At 42.4% G+C, this 17,572-nt stretch overlaps 1 protein-coding gene across 4 annotated transcripts in view; it reads left to right on the forward strand.

Moving 5' to 3' along the window:
• TMTC1 (transmembrane O-mannosyltransferase targeting cadherins 1) overlaps positions 1-17,572 on the forward strand; it is a 186,945-nt gene that overhangs the window by 58,528 nt on the left and 110,845 nt on the right. The gene's annotated exons all lie outside the window — the stretch shown is intronic.

Below are 17,572 nucleotides of genomic sequence, written 5' to 3' on the forward strand. Positions count from 1 at the left end.
ATACCCACAGGTCAGTGAGTCACTCAGTCATTATCAGAGAACCTTTCTTTTGCAGTAGATGGAAATGGACTCAGAGGCCCTCAATGGGTCAATGTGCAGAGACTGATAGGTTTTTGGAAAATTCAACTATAAATAGAATATCTTTACCAAACCCTCACTGCTCAGGGAGCTACGCAGAAGAGAAAGCAAAAGCTTGTTAGAACCAGAACCAGAGGGGATGGTTAACATCAAGGAAACTGCGTCTCCCAAACACAATAGGGCTGGTGCACATAAGAACTCTCGACAATGGCAGCATACCATGGCTTGCACAGGTTCAAGCCAGATGGGATCCCAGTGCTGAGGAGGGGAAGTGGGCATCTGCTCCCACTACTAATCAAGAAGCTATTGTAGTTGACATTTACTTGCAAAGGAAAATTTAATTTTCTCCAATGAAGTCCTATTGGGTATGTTAACTATACTTAAGAGTAGACCCCATGCCCAGCAGTCGATGGCCAACTCAAACCAAGCTCAGTGGCATTTTGGGCTTTTTGTTGTTATTGTTATTGTTGTTGTTTTGTTTTAGTAGCCTTTTGCTTGTTTATATTATGGTTTCTGATTTTGTGTTCATATAGTGTGTGTGTGTGTGTGTTTCTTGTGGGTCTCAACCCCCCCTCTGTTTTTGTTTGAGGGGGAGAGGGAGGGAATGGGGGAAGAAAGTGAGTGAGTTTGAAATTGGTTGGATGGGGGGAGTGGGAAGGATTGAGGAGCAGCTAGGTGAAGGGAAGGTGTGATCAGAATATATTGCAGAAAGTTTTCTTAATTGAAGAACTTTCAACAAGAGACAGACAGACAGACAGGAAGGAGGGAAGAAAGAAAGAAAGAAAGAAAGAAAGAAAGAAAGAAAGAAAGAAAGAAAGAAAGAAAAGAAAGGGAAAGGAAAGGAAAGGTAAGGTAAAGGGTGAGTGGAGCCTACCAATGGGACAGCTTTGGGAGGGTAGGGTGCACCAGGCCAAGAAATGATATTCTGAATTGATGGCTATGTCTGAAGATGTAATAGTTCTTTTCCTGTTCCTGAGAGGGAAACACACTTATAAATGGAGCATGGCTTCCCTTGCAGAAGGGTTATTTCGCTTCTGTTTTAAAGGCGTTTCCTGTGTCTGCAGTTTCTCAGAATAGCTAGCTCAAAATAAGCCTTATCCTAGGAGGTGTATTTTGGGGCAACATATGCTAATCTAAGAATACTAGCAATAGATGGCTAGGGGGAAAAAGACCCTAAGTTTTCTCAGAGGACATGCCCTAGACCCTTGGGGTATGAGGAGGTCCTGGGAGTGATAGAGCTCAGCCTCCCCTCAGCAGCCTGTCAGGACATGTTGCCCCTGTGTCTCCTCCCAACTGTTGCCTGGGACCTGAGTTTGGGGTGAGGAATGCATGCCTCACCTTTCTTCTACCATCAGGCTGCGTTTTACCAAACGGTTTCTTTTCCGGGATAAATGCCTTCAGATTGATTAGCTTTTCTTTGCATAAACAGCTGTCTGTATTATTTTGGTGTCTGTCACTCTTACCCTGCGGCTGGGGCTCTGCTTAGACAACCCAGTCCTAGCTGCCGATCTACCCTTGAACAGCAGAGACTGTGCTGTTAGAAAAGTTCCTCAAAGCCTGCACAAGGGCCCCCAGCCCTTAGGGACTGTTCTTTGCCTATATTGTGTGGTTCTGCAGAGTTCATGCAGAGTTCTACAAGGCTTCTTTAACCTTGTCATATTCCCTCCCTCTTGCCTGGCATCTGACCTTCAAAGAGAAACTCTGCCTACAGGATCCTTTTTCAGAGGGACAGAACCTAGAATGTCTTCTGCCATATCACTTCTTGGTCTTTAGTTTCTTTTATAGGTAAGGGCAAGCAACAGGAGATTGGGTCTGTTGTGATGTGCCAGCTAGGGGAGGGGGAAGGGAAGGAGACTCTGCCCTACACCAGAAAGCCCTCTGCCCCTATCCCTTTCTCCTGTTCCATAAAAGCCTGTTGTGATGCTGAGCCCTTGCACATACTGCTTTGAAGCAGAGTCCCTAGGTCTGCCTAGGATTAGCTGGAACATGGATAAACTTGCTCCCTCCTTGCCTCCTTTCCTCTATATGCTTGACTGACCTTTGAGCAGCATGTAGCTGGACTCCAGTAAATTTAGCTTAATTTTCTTTTATTTCTGCCTTTCTCCTGTAAAGTCAGACATTCTTAATTTTTAAAGTTAAAACAAACAAAACTCTCAAGGTAAATCTTGGTGTGTTAGATTTGAGCTCTTCTCTTCTGAAATCTCCTGGGGTCAGGTTTCATCTTCCATTCCAGTAACTACTGACTCTTTCCTTCTGCCTCATTACACCCTTCCTGGGAACTGTGGGTATTGAAGAACTGTGGTAGGCCACCCCCTTGTTTGATGACGTCATCTGATCCCGACCCGGCACTTGTTCCTTCCCACGCAGCTCTGTTACCAATTCATTTATTTCTCCTTCCAAGTACACTGTTTAAAACTGAGTCTTTTTCTAAATTTTAGATGCCAAGATTCTGGGCTTGGCATGATATGTTTTTAATAAATGAGAACTGTCTGATTTATGAATTAATGACCCTGAAGAGAAATTGAACGAGGGTAACCATTAGGGGCTACTGCCAGGAAAGTTAAGCAGTAAGGGGCTCCAACTAGATACTTTCCAGACTCCTTCTCAGGAAACACATGCCTATAATCTTACTGCTACATGTGGCTGTCATTGTCCCACAAACCAGCTTGATGTTGGGAAGACTCATTCAGACTAGTGCTATCTTTGAAAACCATAAAATTCTTCCATAAGAGTATTCTAAATCAATAAGGGAGCCAAGCCTACAGCACTCTGCTGACTGAATTAGATTCCACCAGCAGCAAATTGCTTTAAGAAGCTTTAAATCAATTAATCAATCGTAAGAACCAGTGATGGAACACGTTGTTTTCTTAACTCTTGCCTTGATAATGACAACCCCAAGCTTTTCCGGAGCTTCATCAATTAAAAGAAAATTTGTCCTTTTTGGAAGATGATTTTTCTAGGTCGATACTATGAACAAAGCCCTGTTTTTCTGCACACCTCACACAACTCCTGCTTTGAGAAGGCAGATTTTCCATTTAGTTCCTTTTTTTTTTTTTTTTTTTTTTTCTGTATATTTCCAGAGTGGTCATTTGTTTAGTCTTATTACTTTTTAATTTAAAAGAAAGAAAGAAAAGGGAGGGTGCTTGGGAGGGCCACAGCCCTTAGCTGTTGCTGCAGCTTTTTTTTTTTTTTTTTTTCTGTCTTATTTTAATGAAACAGTTTTAGGACATAAGCCGGCATCTGCAGAACAGGACTGGGGGTGGGTAGCTTATGGCTGCTGCTTCCTGGTATTTGTGCCCCAGTGTAATCACTCCCTAGACGATGGGATGGATGTTTATGTAAAAGACATGGTGGTATGTTATCTCTGAGAAAAGTCATAAAAGTTGCAACTAATTACTCTCTTGCTTACCCTGAGAGATTCCAGAGACCTGTGTTACAGAGAATGAGGAAAGCTTCCAGTGATGAGCCAGCACAGAGCTGAGGCCCAAACCCAACAGAGCTGAGGTCCAAGCCCAACAGAGCTGAGGCCCAAACCCAACAGAGCTGAGGCCCAAGCCCAACAGAACTGAGGCCCAAACTCAACAGAGCTGAGGCCCAAACCCAACAGCTAGAGAGGACTGGCGTTGGCCTGTGCTCTTAATGAGCAAAGACTCATCATTAATCTGTCATATATAAATCGATAATTAACACAAATTGTTCAGAGAATGGTGTGTTCCTGTTTTCTGGATATTACTCCCATCAGGTATTCATACACACACACACACAGACACACACACACACACAATCAAATTGAATCAAAGGTAAGTCTTAGGTGATTCATCCATTAGTGAATTACATAAGCAATAGTCACATTAGAGAAAGAATGGAACTGGCTGGATAGGTGGGGCATCCCTTTGGTCACTGAGGCAGAAAGATGGCTTTAAGATTGGGGCCACCTTGGCTACATAGTGAGTTCAAGGCCAACAGGGCTACACAGCAAGGCCCTATCTCAAAAAAGAAACAGACAAGCCTAAAACAAGCAAAACAAACAAACAAACAAAAAACCCAACAGGTATTGAGAAAGGTAGGAATTTTAAAAGGTTATTAATCAGCATAGCTCTAAGGGTGAGTATGACATATACTGTCAGAATGGATGTGATTATGTAATGGTTGTCTCAACTTTTTCTCTTGTTCTTTTATGTGCATGCGTGTGTGTAAGTACATATGTATACTTGTGTACTTCCATATGGAGACCAGAGGATAGTTTTCGGTGTTGTTATTCAGAGAAGCTGTCCATTCTATTTTTTAGACAGGGCCTCTCACTGGCCTAAAGATGGCCTGTTAGGGGGGCAGGCTGTTCAGAAGTTTCTAGGGATGTATATATCTTTGCTTCCTTAGTGCTGGATTGCACATCTATGCCACCATGCCTGGGGATCCACCTCAGGGCCTCATGATTGCATTACAAGTACTTTGGTGATTAGGTGAGCTCCCTAGATCTCAGGCTGTTTTCTCAAACACCACCTATAAATACCTTAAGAAGAAAACTTATTCAATATGAAACATAATTTAACAAGTTGGAGATGGGCATTTACTTTGTAAAGTACATTTGTTTAAGTGCCATAATGGCCTTTAAGTTTGTCCTTTTCCTGAAGCTATGACCGTGATGAATTTAATCGAATAGTTCCCCTGTTAAGGCCAGCGACCTCATATTCCATATAATCTACAGAGACATTTCCATGCTGATCATCTGGGTTAACTGCAGGTGGCTGACTAGCAGTTTACACATCTCATAATACATTTTCTTTCAAAGTTTTTAATGTTCATTTGACTTATTCAAGAATCTCATACAAGATGAGAATTATTGTAGGATAGTTTTTAGGGGAAAATAAAAATGACCCAAAGGGATGGAAGGTACTTTAAGGCTTTTAGTATGTCTGACCTCTGTGGGGGAGAGTGGAAAGCAGGTATGTCTTAGGAAGAGTCTCAGGCTGTTGGCAACATGGGTCTAGCAGTCTTTTGACCAGTCTGATCAGGTCTGGGAGGCAGAGGTGCCAGCCACAGAACACTCACCTATTGGCCCAACTTTGAACAAGGGGGAGAATTGTAACCCAAGTCCATTCAGCAAGAAGAGGGGGAAGCTCTTGGGGCTTACAATCAACATGGCAGGCTTAAGGGTTAACATGCATGAGGCCCACCCCCTCTTCTTTCTTTCATGTTTGGTTGGTGTTGTCGTCATTGTTGTTGGCCTCTTTGTCTTGCTGTCCTGCATCAGCCTTCATCCTCCTGAGTGGCTGATATCCATGCATGTGCTTTTATTTATTTATTTATCCATTCATTCATTCATTTTTCTAACAAAATGAAATTTTATGAATGAACTTATTTTGGTGAGCCAGGCCATTCCACATAAATATCATCAGCCTGAGATGCACATATGAATAGGGTGCTTAAAATAACTTTCGAAAACCACCACCTTGTGAAGTGTCTGGCCCTTCCTGCACTATTGTGGTTTATCTCTTTCTCTTCCCAATGGTGCACAGTGCAGTGTTGTACAACGGTAACTTTTTTGGCGTACTGTGTGCCAGGAGTCAGGTTTACCATGTCATATATTTTGGTCTAACAGGCTTATTTGCATTTTTAACAAAGATTTATTTCTTTATTATATATAAGTACACTATAGCTGTCTTCAGACACATCAGAAGAGACCACTGGGTGCCCATTGCAGATGGTTGTGAGCTACCATGTGGTTGCTGGGATTTGAATTCAGGACCTTTTGAAGAACAGTCAGTGATTTCTTAATCACTGAGCCATATCTCCAGCCCTGACCACATATATAGTGAAGGAAGGTTGCAATTTTGTTTGTTTATTTTTTATTTATTTATTCATTCATTCATTCTTTTTGGGGGGAAGGACTGTATCTCAGGCTGGCCCTGAACTCATTCTCCTATCTTCTTGCTTCTATATCCCCAATGCAGGACTACAGACAGGGACTCTCACTCCTAGTTTATGTAGTGCTAGGGCTTGGATCCAGGTCTCATTCCTGTTTTAAAGCAGAGGACAGGCAGGCTCAGAAATGTTCCATGATTATTTGGTCATCTTTGTAGGCACACGGCTCTGTCTAGTGGCAGATTAAAAGCTCAGTCTAATGCAACGGAACACTTCTTGAGGACTTCTTAGAACAGCCAATGGTAAGAGACATGGAATTAATAAGCCATGGTCTTCATTTTTAGATTTTTAGATTTTCTTTATGAGTGTGAGCACATGTATGATTCGTGTGTGTGAGTCTGGTACACACATGAATCACTTTGTACCAAAAGATGGCACTGGATTTGCTGAGGAACTGGAATTACTTGTGATTGTAAGCTACCTGATGTGGGGGCTGGGAACTGAACCAGGGCTCCCTTGCAAGAGCAGCAAGAGCTTTTAACTGCTGAGCCACATCTCTGTAGCCCATAAGCTATATTCTTATGAAAATCTACAACTACCAAAAAAAAAAAAAAAAGTCAAGTTTTCTTCCAACATGCATGATCCTCTTCACAATCCTTGTTTGACAAGGGGGTTAAGGAGCTAGCTGAATTTAAAGAGACCAAGAAAAATACTGTCAAACACAGTTAAGAGCATCACAGAATGGAAATGTGGGTTTCTTTCTATACCACCTGGTGAACAGCTGGAAATAGTTTGGGCGGATACTTTGCCAATTAAAACCTTTTTCTCACTGCGTATGCTCCAAAAGCATTTTATTAGCCAGAGAAGATTTTTTTGACCAGTTTAAAAATAAAACACCTTTTGCATATATAATTCTGTACATTCCATCTCTGGCTCATTTCAGCGTTTGTTTCAGTGGGACCTCTAGTTCTCGCAAAGGACATCGGAAACAGTTGTAGGACATGGTTCTGCCTATGTGGTACTTTCTGTTCTATTATGTCGGATCGTACTTTGTGTGCATGTTGTGTGCGTGGGAACCGGAGGTCAACCCTGGTTGTTGCACTCCTTGGTTTTTGAGACAGGGTTTTCATAGAGGTTGACAGCTGGCTAACCTAGCTGGCCAGTGAGTCATGGGAATCTTGTCTCTGCCTTCCCTGTGCCAGCATCTCAGCCAGCATCACCACGCCCAGCAAGAATTTTACCCACAGAGCTATCTCCATCCATATTCCTTTCTGTAACTTAAATTTTTTCTTCCCATAAGATAGAATGAAACTCAGGCAGGCTCAGCCAGCAAAGGCACTTGTGCCAAGACTGAAGACCCAAGTTTGATTCCTGGATCCCACATGACTGAAAGAAGGAACTTACTTCCCTAAGTTGTCCTCTGACTACCACACACATGATCCATGATACACATATGCCCCCCATTCATTCATTCATTCATTCATTCATTCATACATAACATACATACAAACACACACACACACACACACACACATGCATACCTAGATTACAAAAAAAAAAAAAAGAGGCGCCAAAACAATTTTCTCAGAACTGGATTTCTTTATCATCTCCCCCCTTTCTTCCTTCCTTTCTTCCTCAAAATTAATTAATATTAATTAATGATGAGACAAAGTCTCATTATGTATCCCTATATCAACCAGGCTGGCCTCAAACACACAGAGATTGGCTTGCCCCTGCCTCCTGAGTGCTGGGATTAAAAGTGCACACCACTATGTCTGGCTAGGTTATTCGTTTTTATACCAAAGAATAATGTAAAGTTAGACATAAAATTCAGAGAAAGCTACAGACTTGTGATTCACCCAGAGAAAGAACTGCACGTAAGCAAATTATTTGCAAACTGACACACCAGGATACCAGGGCCTTTCTGTGCACACTGCTACCTGTGGGTTGAAGCACCAGGGTGCTTGGGCCTCTCTCTGCATGGCTGCTCTCCCCTTCTCTGTGCTTTTTTAAAAGGTGGAATCCTTGGCCATTATCCTGTGGGCCCATCTCTCCCAGTTCTGCCTGAAACACAATGGGGCATTCCTGAGCTCTCCATCTTGTGGGGTCCGTAATTAAAGATGCTGCTTGTGTACTAAACCCAGCTGGTCCTCTGCAGTCTTGGTGGTGGATTTATAGCCTCACCTATCAAAAAGTCAAAATCCCGTTTCCCATTCATCCCAAATAAAGAGGCAGGAGTTTCCTGGAGAGACTCTGACAAGCCTGATTGTTCACAGCTGGGGAGTACAGGGCTGGTTTCCCTGGTGAGACTTAACTCTCTCTTTCCCTGTTTACCTCTTGGCTTTAAAACACCGGAGTTAGACCCAAGGGATCTGTGACAGATGCTCAGGGTTGTACAACAGGATCCTGTACACCCATTCGTGCTCACGCAAGATGAGGGAGGCTTGATCTAGATTTGGTGGCATAATAACATATAACACCAGAGGATTTTGGTTTTCTTTGCATTGCCATTTTTCTCACGTAGCCCAGGCAGGCCTCAGATTCAGTGTGTAGCCAAGGATGGCCTTGTGTTTCTCATTCTCCTACTTCTAGTTTATGAGGGTTGGGATTACACACCCTGTCAGGTTTATGCCGTGCTGGGGAGCTCTATCAACTAGGCTCCTGCTATCGGCCTCAGTATCAGACAAGAATACAGAAGCCGAGCTGTACTTCCAGGAAACCTCTTACATCATCACCTGAAGGGACTGAATAACGAACGATCCTTGTTCCCAAAGATTCAGCTGCGACTGAGAAGCCTGAGAATTACAGGACAGTCACTCCCAGACACTGCTGTGACAAGACCAGGCACTTGGTGTGTCAGGTAGCTTTAATTTTAAGGTTGTACAATGATTTTATTTATTTACATGTTTGTGCATGTGCGCACACATGCATGTGTACCAGACCCACACGTGCCAGTGTGTATGTGAAAGTCAGGGGACAAGTCTGTGTTCTTTCCTTCTACCACGTGGGCCCCAAGGATTGCTCTCTGGTGGTCCAGTTTGGCCTCAAGAGCCTATACTCCATGAACCACCTCACTGCCATGTGCAAAGCAGTTAAAAATCAGACAGACTGACCTGAGGTTGTAGGTTCAGAGACCCGAGCCCAGGCTTCCTTGGTCCTGCTCATGTAATGAGACAGAACTTTGGTGAAAGCACAGCAGGTGCTCATTTCATGGGGTCTGGGAGCAGAGGGAGGAAGAGGAAGACGTCAGAGGATGAGATCCATGCTTTCCATGGTCACTCTCTGGGGACCAAACCTTTGACACGAACCTTTTGAGAAGACCCTTGATACCCAGATCCAAGTGCGGCATCTCTTTTGGGCATCACCTTGACTGGACTGAGTGTACTCAGAAGTTTCATCCAATGTTCTAAAAGTTGATTGTTGAGGGCATTTGGGTGTGAGATGAATATTTCAATCAGTGAGTTCTCAGTAAAGCAGATTGTTCTTGCTCTCATGGGTGGCCCTCATCCATGCAGTTAAAAGTCTGAATGGAACAAAAGAAGGAATTCCCCAGGTAGCACATGCTGAATTCCTCAGGGGTAAGCTGGAGCATTTACAGTCATGAGTCTCCTCAGTCACATGACTACAGTTCTTATAATACAGACACTACTGTCATATGTTCAGAGAGAGTCAGTCCAGTATCATCAAGGTGGGAGCATGGCAGCATCTGGGTAGGCATGGTACAGGAGGAGCTGAGAGTTCTATATCTTCATCTGAAGACTGATAGCAGAATAGTGGCTTCCAGGCAGCTAGGACGAGGGTTTTAAAGCCCACACCCACAGTGGCACACCTACTCCAGCAAGGCCACACCTATTCCAACAGGGCCACACCTTCTAATAGTGCCACTCACTGGGCCAAGCACATGCAAACCATCACATAGTGTCAGTGGCTGGAAGGGAAGAAGTCACCTAGAGGAAAGGGAATATATTCAAATTGTTCTGTGACAGCATCTTTCTTTCTCTAACTTCTACATCCATTTATCTGGTAAACATATAGGAATCTGCCAGATAGCAAGTAGTTCTAATTCCTGTGACAACACAAAACCAAAAACAAAAACAAACTAATGGAGACAGCATGAGGAAGGAGAGGATTTATTTTGGCTCACAGTTCCAGAGAATCACAGTTCATTGTGAGACGGCAAAGTAAACCACTTAGTCCAGCAGCCAGGGCTTGTAGACATGGCAATAAACAGGAAGCAGAAAACACAATCATCAGAGGGTCCCTAGTGACAACCAGGTCCCTCAACTTCCTCAAGACTCAGCCAAAGTGGTGCTCCATGGTAGGGGCCTGGGTGCTCCCCTTAGATGCAGAGGTCACAGTTCAGAGCTCCAAGGCAGTGTGGTAGTATGCCCTCTCCCCCACTTTCCTGGGAGTTTACACTTCTACGTTTTCGGCATCCCAATAAAATGTTATTTATAAAAATAAGCAGCAGGCCAGATTCAATCTGTGGGGCTTTCTTTCTCCTGATATAGAAATTCACAGTCTAAGCCACATATGGACAAGTGAAGGATTTCTAAAATGAATGAGGAGGATTTTCAAGGCAATATTACTGTAGGCTTTTTTTTTTCTATTAAAATAATATCTCTTCGGTGTCATTTGTTGATGAACTAAGCTGTTCATATTTTGAGTGTGAATTATAAATAAAAATAAAAATTTTACTTTAAAAAATAGTACTAATTCACATGGAATGCCTCTTACATGTATCAGGTCATTTTCTTATTTTAATATCTCCTCTGTGGTCGTATTTCATCCCGATATTTATTAACAGCCTAGTGTAGCATGCTAATAGTCCCAAAAAAACATTGACATGATTTTTGTTATTTTTTTTCTCAGTGCTAAGATTGAAGCTCAGCTTCACAAATGCTACACATCCTATAAACCCTAAAAAAATTAATAGTATAGCTTGATAAAGCACCAATAAACATTGATTTTAAAGTACTTTTTTTTTTTTACGTTGATGCTAATTCCTAAGTTCACACAGATCTTGCACCTCGGTATCTCGGTACTCAGTACATCATCGGAGTCATGGAAACTCAGGAGATCGGTACTCAGTACATCATCGGAGTCATGGAAACTCAGGAGATCGGTACTCAGTACATCATCGGAGTCATGGAAACTCAGGAGATATACCATGCTCACTCACCTTTGAGAACAGATGATGTAGAAGTTCTGAAGAATGCAAACACCCCCACTCTGTCCTTCAGCCGGCTTAGAAACTGTGTTTGAAGGTTCCTTTCTGTGCAGAGTGTAGGAAAGGGGTTTCCTTGGAGTGAATGAGGTGGCCTCTGATCTCGGCAGATCAACACATTTCTTTTAATAGACTTCAGATTTCTCGGTGTGTGGCTAAACGTTGGTATGAAAAGGGGCTTGTCCCAGTGCTGGTGAGGCTCGGACTGGACTGTTTTGAGTTTTTAGGTCTCTAGGTCTCTGAAGCTATACATCTTTCCCATTTGCTCTCATTTTTTTTTTTAAACGCACACTGATACATTATTTTATTCTAGTTGCTTATTTTAAGGCATCAAAGCAGCAGAACTGCTCTATTTTCCCATCCTCTGCAGTGGCTCTGTGTGGCCCCTTCTGTCTTCTCCCCGATACACCGCAGTGTGACAGGGATGATAATGCTTCAGCACTGAAGGCTGTGATAAAGAAAGGCTGACTTCATACTGTCACAGTTCATTACTGTGCTTACCTCCAGCCTGAGGTATGTGCAAACACACCTCCTTTGGAAAAACACCATTGGAGAGAAACAGCAGTAGTCACAGAGAGATGGGAAAAGGCAGCCCAGGAGAAAGTGAACCCCCTCACACCTCAGTAAATTTTTTATTTCAGTCAGGGAAAAGGCTGCTTCCTATTTTCTCAATGGGTCATACTCAAATCCATCACAAAACCTTCCTACATAATTTAGGTTGAAGGCTTATGTTTAAAAAAAAAAGCTATTTCCCAGTCAGAGATAGATCAGCAAGGTAGAAATACTGCTTTATCTTTTTTTTATATATATAAATCTTTTATTATATATAAGTACACTGTAGCTGTCTTCAGACACACCAGAAGAGGGCATCAGATCTCATTACAGATGGTTGTGAGCCACCATTTCAGGGATTTGAACTTAGGACCTCTGGAAGAGCAGTCAGTGCTCTAAACTGCTGAGCCAGCCCTCCAGCCCTGCAATTGCTTTATCATTTTAACTTAATTTTTATTTTGGTGCCAGAGATCCAACAAACAAAGGCTAGGCAGAAACTGTACCTCTGAGCCACACCTCCAGACCAATTATTTGCTCTTTGATGTGTGCCTTGTCAAACCTTTTGAAATATTTTTAAATGGATTTGTTTATAGAGTGTAGTGGATTAAGGGGCAGCTTGCTGAATATCCACCCTCGAACAAATCTAAGGACCTATGAATGAGAGAATACTGTCCCGGATTACCTGAGGCACCTACGGCTCCTCAGGATTGTCCTGTAACCTTGGAAGACAGATGCAGAGAGAAGTCAGTGCACAGATGGTGGCAGAGGCTGGAGTGACTGCTGGAGGCAGAAGAAGAATGTGCTGGTGTCACCAGGATCTGGAAAGGACTGGGTGGGGGGAGGGGTGGCTTGCCTAGACTTTCAGAAGGAACAGAGCCCTAGTAACAGCTTTCCTCTGGAAATGAGGGAAAACAAACCAGAGCAGCTTTAAGCTGTTGTGTTTGTGGTAATTTGTTGCAGTAGCCATAGAACTTAATGCACGCGGAGCCCAGCAATAATAAGAATATGTGTGTTAGTTGCAAGCCAGTTACTGAGAGCATTCATAATGCATGCCTTAGATTTACCCAGAGGTAGTGTGTAGACATGAGATTGACCACTGCCATCCAGTGTAGTCTCTTAGCAAAGGTTGCAAAGCCAGTGCTTATCCTAACAATGCCAGTTAAATAAGTCACAAGAAGTGTTTGCTCGAGACGGAAAACATGTAATACAAGCTACTCTTCACACACACACACACACACACACACACACACACACACACACACATAAAAGCTGAAGTAGATTATATGAAGTATACTTCATATATCTTGAGATACATATATCTCAAGGATATATGTCTTTTCTATAAATGCCAAGAGAGCGAAACTAGAACATCCAAAATGCTATGAATTTGAGTTGACCTGGGCATTTTAATAATCTAGTTTTAGCCCAGGCTGTCTAAATTTTTGCATGAAAATATTTATTTAATTTTACAATGGAAGCTAGCTGGTGAACAGGTCCTAGTATGTGTCACTTTCATACAAAGTGAGACTAATAACGTATTTTTAAAGGTTTGATGAAGATAATGTGTTTTGTACAGTCTTTTCATCTTAAATATACAAGGTAACATTGATAATGGATCTATAGAGGTATGAGAACTCTTCTGAATCCCGGTCTTTCCACACTCCACCACCAGCAGAACTATTTCAACATGAGCAATCAATCATTCTTATACCCAACAGAACTATCTCAACATGGGCAATCATTCTTATAACCTACACCAGCCCAAGGCAACCAGCATCTGCTTATCTTTGTGAATGTGCTTTTTCTAGATGCTTCATAGACATTAAATGAGAAAAAAAATTTGATTTTCTGTATTGGGTTTCTTTAATGCAGTTTGGTATTTTGGAGGTTGTACAAAGCACTAGCAATACTTGCTGGAGTTTTTTGTTTGTTTTTTGTTTTTGTTTTTGCTGTAGCAAATTGTATTGACATGTGTCCAGAAACTAGACACCTGGACTGTCATGAATAACACTGCTCTATCCATTCCAGAATAAAGTCTTAAGCTTTTATTTTTTTTAGAAGGATGCCCAAGTACCTAGAAGATGCAGAGCTGTATTGTACACTGAGGTTTTCCTCTGCCCCCAAATTCTTCCAAGCTCAGTGTACAATACAGCTCTGTATCTCCTAGGTACTTGGGCATCCTCCCCAGGATGTGTAAGTAGCTGACAGTTCAGCATATGGAAGCTCTTTGATGGAGTAGCTGCCCTTTTTCCTATGACCCCACCTACAACTCCTCTCTCCTTTGACTCCATCTACATTCTTCCAGTAAGTCAGCCCCATGGACTCACTGGTGATTACTTACACTTAGTTAGGATTGTTTGTTTGGCCTGTTTGGCCCTCTCTATCTGGGGTGAATAGAAATAGACTTCTATTTATAGAATAAATACAGGCCTGTAATTCTAGTATCTCAGTAGGCTAAGAGAGATCAAAAATTCAAGGCCAGCCTGGGTTACAGTGTGTTCAAGGCCATTCGGAACAACCTAGTAAAACCCTGTCTCAAAATACTAAGTATAAAAGAGATCTGGGGACAGAAGGGATTGGAGGTTGAATACAGACATATGCGAGTGCGCTCCTGTGTGTGTGTACATATATTTTAGAAAACTGTCGAATAGGATTTTTTTAAATGTAAAAGTAGGATTTGGATATAAAGCTCATTAGTAGAATGGTTGCCTAGGATATCTTACCCTCAGTACCACAAAAACAATGAAGGCAAAGAAACAGTCAGGAAAAGAGAGATGGAGGAAGGGGGAAGGAAGGGAGGGGAGAGAAAGAAGAAATAAGGATAGACAAGATCTTAGACCGTCTTAGGCCAAAAGAAGACTTCAAGTCCCCTGGGAATGGAATTAGAGGCAGTTAAGACAGCCCTAAACACTGGGAACTGATCTCCATGGGAGACCATAAATCACTACAGAACCCACTCTCTAGCCACATGGTCTAATCCTGGTCTTGGGGGATGGCATCCCCTCCACCTCCAGCGCAGCCAGATAACATATTAATAAATGACAGACTTTCCTATTGTGATACCAGAGATTGAGCCACTGGACTTCAGCTCTCAGGATTTACAAAACTAAAGAAAAGGGGGGTGGGGGACATATATGTTCTTCACCATTTGACTCTATTATCAGATTGGCATTATATGTGAGCTGTGCAGATCAAGGGCTATGACTGGCCTCAGTGCAGGCAGAGCTACACAGTGAGAGGACTCTTATCTTTGGCAATGCTCTTGGCTATAAACTTGTTCCACTCATCCCCAGCTCTTTAACATTGTTTAGAAACTCTTATTTTGAAAATTCCATCAGTGCCAGTTTATGAGCCAAACAACAACAACAAAAAAAGCCCAATCTCATTTCTTTACTCTCATACTTCATACATAAGATGCTGAAGCAATATGCCTTAGTAATTGGGTTTATAAATAAATAGAGATTCCTATCTCATACAATGCCTGGTGCTTGGTTTAGGCTATTTTAAGACTCGAATTACATGTTTTTCTTCCATCTCATCTCATCAGAAAAGCCATATGTTTAAAGCACAGAATGTGGGCTTGTGGTGCTCGCTGGGTCCTTGGAGTCCATTACATTTTCCTGAATTTACTAGCAAGTTTCTCTCCTCTTTCACTAGGTATTACAAAAATGTTCTACGAGCCTCAGCAGTGAATAGGGAGGGTTTTTGTTTGTTTTTATTTGTTTTTTTTTTACAATGATACTTATGCCCAAAGGGCTTGGCTTCAAATACCAATTAGGGTTTCATGCACATCATAGACTGGATACCAATTAGGGTCAGCAGAAACAGGTGTGGGGATGAAACTGGGGGTGCAGATGTGCTCAAATAAAGGGCTTGATTCACCTGATAATTAATGTTTCAGACATCAGTGTAGTTAAGCCGTGAGCATTCATGCTGCGTAACCCCACTCACAGCACTGGATGAGAATAGCTTCAAGAGCGTGGGATTGCCGAAATCACTCGGCAATTCCGGAGGGTAATGTCCCTGGAAACATCCTGACTTAGCATTCTAAAGTCCTGGATGTTTGGGGAAGCATTAGAAACAAACTCTCCAGTGTCTGGTCCAGGAAGTAGCAGAGTGATCTAAGCGCTTCCTGTGAAAGACTTGGGACAGTTCAGATCCCGAGGACCCACTTTTGCTCTGCAGTTGCCTCTATTTCCAGCCTTGGGAGACTTGAGACTGGATCCTCAGAGCAACGGAACAGGAAAGACTGGCAAGATCAATGAGCTCTGAGTTTGATTGAGAGGCCCTGCTTCAAAGATCGTGGCTGTTTCTACACGCATGCGCACATGGGTGCTCATGTTCATGTGGGGGAGGAGGGCATAACAAAACCAAAACTGTGACTCACTGTGCTGCTCAGTGTACTTTATAAATAATTTAAAGTTAGAAAACAGATGATCTGCAGTTCACACCTTTGATCCTAGCACTGGGGAGGCAGAGGCAGGTGGATCTCTGAGACTAGCCTGGTCCACGCAGCCAGATGCTATCTCCAAACCATTCAGAACCCAGAGCTGCTCATTTCATGTTATTTGAGTAAAAATACCTTTGGGACCTAGGTTTGGGTGCTATGTTAGATAAAAAAGACTTGATTTATTTTTCTCTAATTTAAATGAAGTCTAAAGGTCCATGTTTTAGGTCTTAAAGTCAGTTATTTGCTAGCAATGCAACTCTGCTGGTAAAAATGCTTGCCTAGTATTCAGGAAGTAGAGGTTTCTATCCTCAGCACCACCCAAGCCTGGTCTGTAATTCGAGCAGACAGGAGAATCAGAAGTTCAAAATTATCCTTGGCTATACAGGCAACTTAAGACCCTCCAGGGCTAGAAAGACCATGTCTCAAAAAGAAAGAAATAAAAAGGCATGTCTGAAACAGGCTCTTCTGTTACCATTGAAAAGAAAAATATTCCACGTATTCACTACAATAATTTGTAGTGACTTTTAGAATAGAGTGCTAACCAACTGTGTGTGTGTGGTATTTAGGCTTCCTATGTTTTGTCCCCATTCTTGACACAACATGCAGTTCAAACATAGATGGAAGCAGCCAGTATTTAAATCCAGGTTTGTCTGCCTTTAGAGATTATTTTTACGGTCCTTGCGATTGAAACCATCTAAGATAGGGCTGACAAACTGCTCTGCAGATAAAGACTAATGACTCAAGTTTGATTCCCAGTACCCACATAGTGGACACAGGGGACTGATTCCAGGTTATCCTCTGATTTCCACTTGTGAGGCTTGACACAAGCCTTCCCCAAGCTGGAGAAATGGCTCAGTTTAAGAGCTCTGTGGCTCTTGAAGAGGACCCAGGTTCATTTCCTAGTAATCGTCTGTAGCTCCAGTTCTAATGAATCCTCTTTTGGCATACAGATGTTGTCCCTATTTGCTGGTAAACAAAAACCCACTCATGTTGTGGCACACTACCACCAAGCTGCACCTGCAGCCCTAAACCAGACTCATTTTCCCACACCAAAGCTGACCAGTGTATCTTGAAACATTTTGTTTTAACATTAGCAAATTAATGAGATGCCAGTTCATTTAAAGGAACTCTCCTTTGGAATTAAAAAGCAAAAGCCATCTTTCTGTAAATAAAATCCTTATCTAGAGACACAGTAGTTAACACCGCTCTTTGCAGCAGTAGACACAAGTTTCTTCTAAGCACTCACAATTGCCTCTAAGCCCAGGTTCAGAAGGATCTGCCGACCTCTGGCCTCTGTGGGCACCTGCATTCACATGCTTGGCTCCCCTTGCTCCTACAAATCTTTAAAAACTTGCATTCTTAGGTATGCATAATATTCACTAAAAATCCTCTAAAATGAAACA

Source organism: Micromys minutus (assembly GCF_963924665.1).
Source record: "Micromys minutus genome assembly, chromosome: 3".
Classification (NCBI taxonomy): domain Eukaryota; kingdom Metazoa; phylum Chordata; class Mammalia; order Rodentia; family Muridae; genus Micromys; species Micromys minutus.